The sequence below is a fragment of the Lissotriton vulgaris genome, chromosome 4_1, assembly GCF_964263255.1.
Source record: "Lissotriton vulgaris chromosome 4_1, aLisVul1.2, whole genome shotgun sequence".
NCBI classification, from domain to species: domain Eukaryota; kingdom Metazoa; phylum Chordata; class Amphibia; order Caudata; family Salamandridae; genus Lissotriton; species Lissotriton vulgaris.
Genome location: NC_141691.1, coordinates 86,707,211 through 86,713,503, shown reverse-complemented (window position 1 = coordinate 86,713,503; position 6,293 = coordinate 86,707,211). Strand labels below are relative to the sequence as shown.

Here is a 6,293-nt window from a genome sequence, read left to right as displayed (position 1 = left end):
CCAAAATTGATTTTATCCACACTAAGTGAGGGAGGGTATACTCAGACGTGAGTCCCATGCTCGTTGCACCATCAGGATTCAAGCAAGCCGGGCCAACGATGGCTGAAATGCCAGAAACCGGTCCCCGGAAGCTTGTCTCCTTCCCAGTATAAGAATTGGCTTGGTAGTTTGGTTTGCCCTGTTCCCATCATGCACTGGGACTGGAACAGACTAATTTGCATATAGCCAGGTTCTGAGCTGGGATGGTGCAGTGAGCTAAAAAACAGTGAGGGATCAAGCCCTGATCTCTTGACTGGGTAGGAGCATTCTGCATCATTCAGAAACTCTGTCCATCACCTTTTCCAAAATTGATTTTATCCACACTAAGTGTGGGAGGGTATACTCAGACGTGAGTCCCTTGCTCATTGCACCATCAGGATTCAAGCAAGCCGGGCCGACGACGGCTGAAATGCCAGAAACCGGTCCCCGGAAGCTTGTCTCCTTCCCAGTATAAGAATTGGCTTGGTAGTTTGGTTTGCCCTGTTCCCATCATGCACTGGGACAGGAACAGACTAATTTGCATATAGCCAGGTTCTGAGCTGGGAGGGTGCAGTGAGCTAAAAAACGGTGATGGATCAAGCCCTGATCTCTTGACTGGGTAGGAGTATTCTGCATCATTCAGAAACTCTGTCCATCACCTTTTCCCAAATTGATTTTATCCACTCTAAGTGTGGGAGGGTATACTCAGACGTGAGTCCCTTGCTCATTGCACCATCAGGATTCAAGCAAGCCGGGCCGACGACGGCTGAAATGCCAGAAGCCGGTCCCCGTAAGCTTGTCTCCTTCCCAGTATAAGAATTGGCTTGGTAGTTTGGTTTGCCCTGTTCCCATCATGCACTGGGACAGGAACAGACTAATTTGCATATAGCCAGGTTCCGAGCTGGGATGGTGCAGTGAGCTAAAAAACTTTGATGGATCAAGCCCTGATCTCTTGACTGGGTAGGAGTATTCTGCATCATTCAGAAACTCTGTCCATCACCTTTTCCAAACTTGATTTTAATAGAAGCATGTGCAGCCTCTTTTGAATAAAAAGATTATTTCTAAACATATATGATGATTTTGGGGTTGCAATTAGGTGAATAGACACAATTAAGCACCATAGGACTGTACATTTTAGACTTTGCATAATATACATCGACAAATTGGGTATTATTATTAATATTATCATTATTATTACAGTAGTGGTGGGGCTAATAAAATAGGTAATATTGTTAGTTTTTCTATATTTTCTTTTTCTTATTTCTTATTATGATTATTATTATATCTATCATTGCTGTTATTACCTCTTTTGTTATTTTACTGTTGTCATTTTAATTGTCTTTTTCATTGTTTTGACCATTCACTTAAAAAAAACGTTTCAAGATGCCCTTCTAGAAAGTGCCATTAAAATGCTGAAAGAATTATCGGTTTATACCTGACCCTTGTATGTCTCTGAAGCTGTGCTCTGTCCTTCTCATTAAAATTTATGAAACAATATGACAAATACCCCGTGCTGCGCTGCAAACCAAATTTGAAATCCTTCTCCGTCCTCTCGATGGTTGAGGTGCGTTTCCATTTAATGTTGGAACATAAATTGAGTTTGGAATGATGGAAGCCTGTCCGTGGCGCGAGACCCCCTTCCTGCCCCTGGGCGTGCGGCCTCTCACACCATTCATTGGTCGCGAGCCCCGCGGGGCCTCCCAGCAGAAGTCGCTGATTTCACTAAGTGCATTTCCTTGTACTTTTGATAAAGGTCAGCCGTGTTTGCTGGCAGAAAGAGATCAATAGTGCTTCATTATTCATCGAGGATCCGATCGGGCTGTAATGATCTAACTACGAGGACTTGTAATGTGGCCCCGCTGCCCTTCCCGCGGATGACTCTGCTGTCACACCCCCTCTTTGGGGCTCAGCAGCAGAGAGACTATCGGGTGGGGGGTCAGCGAGGAGGGGCGGATAATGTGATCTTAAGAGTCAGGTCACATTCCCGACAGGTTGGAGAACAAATGTGGTTTTATACAGGCCTGAAGGTGATTCAAATTAGGAAGGCTGGGCTGGGGATGTGGTTCGCTGAGTTGGCACACCCATACTCACCCATTGGCTGGAGCGGCCGTGAGATGGAACATCACTGGTGATGTTTTTGCTCACACAAAGCTGTCAAGCTTGCTAGTGGACATCGCGAAACCTGGTAAACCCCTGTGATACTGCCTTGTCCTGGGTAGGGAAGGTGCCCTGCTAGGTGCCTGCTGCTCTTGCTTCCCAAGCACAAGCTTTCATGGGATATCACGGGAGCTGTCCGGCCCACAGAAGCCCCAGAATCCTCCCGGTCCGATTGCACCCTGCCGTGGTATTATCCTGGGCCTTCGCGATGGGTTCCATCTCCGCTCCACACCCCATAAAGGCAAGAGGGCCCTCCCCAGTCTGTAGCCACTATTCCCTGTGTAGGGACTGTCACCACCAGTCCATCGGCTAAGGATGCCCTTTGTTTGTGCCTTCGACCTTCCTGGTACCTGAACCCGGGGAGCTAAGGAGGGTTAGGCCCCCAATGAACCTTCCCGTATTTGGGCCTACCCAGAAAGCCATTTACCTCAATTATTAAGCTCCCACAAAGTGAGATCTTAAGAACTGGGGGTAAAAAAAAACAAGTTAGCTGCTCCAGCCAGCCCCAGGCCATCTGGTTGACCAGCCACCAGGTGGTCATCTGGTGCCCAGCCCAGCCCTGTGACCAGGTAGCTCGGCCTAACCTGGTGACTGGAACGCCTGGGCAGCAGGCGATGACGAGGCTAGCAGCCAGGAGGCTCCTTCCTCGAGCCACTGACTGGATGATTCGTGACTCTGCTGCCACCCACTCTGGCCATCTGGTCACCCCGCTGATCTATGAGGGGCCGTGCCCCCATCCCTGGACCCAGCGGCACCTGGTGGGATAGAGAGGCATCCGTACTACACTGCACAAGGTGGAGGCAGACTCCCACTAGCCCACACCCCATCTCTCCCACCGGCCTGGTGCAGAGGGACTTCAGGAGGACACAGGCACCCTCAGAGGTAGACACAAGCTTGGCTCAGAGGATGACTATCAGTAGAACGCAGCAAGGTAGCTGCTCTTCTACTTAACCAGAACCCACATTCAGGTCATCTACAAATGATGCCATATAATTATGCAGTGCAGTAAAGGGAAAGGAAGCAGCCCCCTTCCACCCACATTTCAGGCCCTGAGCGAGCAACTCAAAGCACCAGCCCAGAGGCAAGCTATCCTAGGCCAACCAAGACTATACGGCACTGCGTTATCAATATGGTTTGGGGAGGGAGGTCTGATTAAGAGGCATTCAGTCATAATCCCATAGATGGTAGCATCGCCCAGCTCCTCAGCCAAGCACATACACCACATGTTTGAACCTGTGGTGCTTCTCATACTGAGAAGGATTACTATTACACATCATCAGTAGGGGAAATCTAACCTGTCTAATGATGGTCCAAACCCAGCTTACATTCCCTATAAGTAGGTGAACAATCCAATGTTTGGGGAATTCTGCTTCACAATCATAGGAAGAGCCAACATCGAAGGATCAAAAAGCAACTTCGATATGAACACTTGGCTGCCACAAGCCAGTTATTCCGGTGGTAGCTTTTCTGCCACCTCCTGATTAAAACCCAAAAGTTCAGAAGGATTGTGAGGCCCGGCTTTCAAAGTCTGTATTCATATTGCAAATTGAGATCCAGCGAGCTTTTGTTATTCTGCTCCACATGAGGTTTATGCCCTCTTTGAGCTTGCCTTAGGTCACCTATTTGATTTTTTGACAGGTGTACTGCACCAGTAAAACTCTTCACCTGCCACTGTCCAAGGAGTGGGTCACTGCCGGAAGTTACTGGGCACTTGGAGCCGGAAGCAAGAGCCCTAGGAGGCTTACTAAACTTCACCGGGTAAGTGAAAACACAATAAGAGTAGTGGTATTTTCCCGGGGGCCCAAGGGCCTCCCACTTATCCTACACCTCTCATGTCTCTTCACAGTGCCAGACTAGCTCAACAGGGTCCTTCTTTCCCAGATGATGCTACCAAGCCAGTTCACTTGGCAGTGGTTTTGTTAGATAGTAGTTAGAGACAGTGGGTATCTCGTTTATCCCCTCATGGCACTCACTAAGTAGATGACGAGGCAGGGTCATAGTTACTCCGGGTGGTTACCCTTGCTTCATCTAATTTCTTCAGTTTGACATTCAGAACTTTGACTGGGCAGAAATAACATTGTGTCAACACCCACCTCGTGCCTTCACGATGCTTTGTTTTAATTAAACAGTTGGATTCCCCTTGTCAGAACCAGTTCTAAGACAGCCGCCAAGCGCTAGCCAAGGCAAAACACTGGCCCAGTGCCCTAGAGAGGGGCATGGGGAGAAGCGACCACCACATCTGGGGCGATCCACAGGAAGGGCCCGGGTATGTTCAGCGCCGGCACCACCCCAGAGAACAGCACCTCATGTTATGTTATGGGTTTTTAATTTGTTACATGCTCTAATCACCCCCAAAGGGGTATCTTGGCATGGGACCAGGACGACGGCAGCAGGCACTATTAAAATAAATTGGTCTTAAGCGCTATCTGAAATGGGAATGATTTTCACAGATGCTTAGTTGCAATGCAGTTTATTCCAAATGTGATGGGCAAGGAAGGAGAACGATCTGCAGCCTGACCTGGCCTTTAAGCCAGGTCTTGTCACGAGATCTTAAAAGTCTAGGAGGGGTGTAAAGCAATAGCTTTGAGGCTAACTGTGTGGACCCTTGTCCATGGAGGGCATTATGGGTTATACAATAAATCTTGAAAATCATTCTATTGCTCACCGGTAGCCAGTGTAGTGACCAAAGAAGAAGAGGGGCAGTCGCCGTGCCAGGGGGGAGGTTGCAAAAAAGACGTGTGGCGATGTTCTGAACTACCTGAAGTTTAGAGAGCAGCTTCTCATTAATGGAAGCCAAGAGTGAATTACCATAATGCAGACAGCTGATGACGAGTGCCTGGACAAGTGATTTCCTTAAGGAGAGTGGTAGTAAGAGGAAGACTCTTCTCAGCAACTGCAGCATATGAAAGCAAGAACCTGTAATAGCTGAGGTTTGTTCTGTCATAGAGAGGGGTTGGTCCAGGCAGACTCCAAGGATTTTTACCACTAATTTCTGTTCCAGGGCCAAACCCATTTGTGATACCCACCTATACGGTCACCAAAGAATTTGGGCCTGTCTGAATAACATAATTTCCATGCCAGCGGGATTGAGCTGAAGTCTGTTTTCCGCCATCCAGGTTGCAAAGGATTTCATATTTCATCCCCGCGGAAAAAAATGCTTTAGATTCAGACAGATAGTTTTCAAAAGAGAAGAGCAGCTGCGTGTCGACAGCATAGGAAACAATCCCAAGAACAAAATCTCTGACAATTTTGGTGAGGGGGCCAGGTAAATGTTAAAAAGCGTAGGGCTGAGACAGGAGCCCTGAGGGACACAACAGTCCAATGACATGGTTCTAGACTTATAAGGGCCCAAGATGACCGTTTGGGTTCTGTTTGACAGGAAGTCAGCTAACCATTCCAGAGCCGTACCATGAATTCCGATCTCCCGTAGTCGGTCAATAAGTTTCTGGTGAGACACTGTATCAAATACTGCTGAGGGATCTAGCAAAACCAGCATTGAGTGTACATTTGCATCAAGGGAGCATTTGATATGGTCGGTGACCGCTAACAGGGTAGTTTCAGTGTGGTGACGCGGTCTGGAGCCTGACTGGAGAGAGTCTAATAAGCTGTTTGATTTGAGGCATGCTATCAGTTTCTTATTAATATGTTTTTCCAGCAGCTTAGCCAGCAGAGAAAGGAGCGAGAATGGCTGGTACTTGGTAAGGTCTGTTGAGGCTAGATTGGCCTTTTTCTTGAATAGGCCTAATCATAGCCGACTTCCAGGCTAAAGGAACTTTTCCCGTTGTTATTGATAGTTTAAGTAAGGAGCAAATTAGAGGGGTCAGTTCATGAGCAAGGTTTGACAGTACTTTCGGTGGACAGACATCTGCTGGAGAGTCTGATTTTGCAGAAATCAGAAGATTGTGAGTGATTTCTGGGGAAATTTCTTCAAATTTGCCTAGATTGATAGTAGCATCAGGGAAAGGAGTAGGGACTTCCTGGCTCTCATGGGACTGGGCAGCGACGGTGGGGAAGTTTTGATAGATCACCTTGATTTTGCCTTCAAAGTGGCCGGCCAAGGCGTTACAGAGTGATTGCAACTAACCCCTGGGCAAAGCACTACGCTACGCTCGCGGAGT

At 47.9% G+C, this 6,293-nt stretch overlaps 1 pseudogene; it reads right to left on the bottom strand.

Moving 5' to 3' along the window:
* Positions 1 to 3,062: 3,062 nt before the first annotated feature.
* On the bottom strand, positions 3,063 to 4,519 carry LOC147718408 (28S ribosomal RNA; annotated as a pseudogene).
* Between the last annotated feature and the right edge of the window lie 1,774 nt (positions 4,520 to 6,293).